This window comes from Penaeus monodon, chromosome 20 (genome assembly GCF_015228065.2).
Source record: "Penaeus monodon isolate SGIC_2016 chromosome 20, NSTDA_Pmon_1, whole genome shotgun sequence".
NCBI lineage: Eukaryota > Metazoa > Arthropoda > Malacostraca > Decapoda > Penaeidae > Penaeus > Penaeus monodon.
The window spans coordinates 18,254,420-18,254,915 of record NC_051405.1 but is presented as its reverse complement, the minus strand read 5'-3'; positions in this window follow the sequence as shown (position 1 = coordinate 18,254,915).

Sequence of the window (496 nt, the reverse complement as noted above, 5' to 3'; positions counted from 1 at the left end):
TAGACATTCAGGAGATATTCGGAATAAGGGGAATGCAACCATTATAATATAGTATTTTCTTGTTTTTTACTTGGATTTGCTTTTTTGGGTCACATTATCTTCAGTTATTTAAATTCAATGACTAGCTTTATTACCTAGGATAATTATTGAATATGACAGTGGCTTCCCATCCAACATATTTTTTCTCTTCCTTTTTTCCGAACTGCTTTAAAACAAAGCCGCCCTGTCAGTCGGCTGTGCGGAAGGTGTCAGAGCCAGAAGCTAGAGCGTTGTTGACAGGGTTTTTGAAAAGTGCTACAATGACCTCGAGCCCATTGAGAAGAAAATCCGCAAAAATTTCCCTTAGATATGCACAAGCTTATATGGAACTTTTGCATATGGGTACGACTACCAGTGGTGGGGTACTACTGTTTAAATTTGTAAATATGAAAATCTCTTTTTGGTTTAGTGAACAGTGGTGGTATAAAAAGGGGGGGAAATGTATGGACCCAAAAAG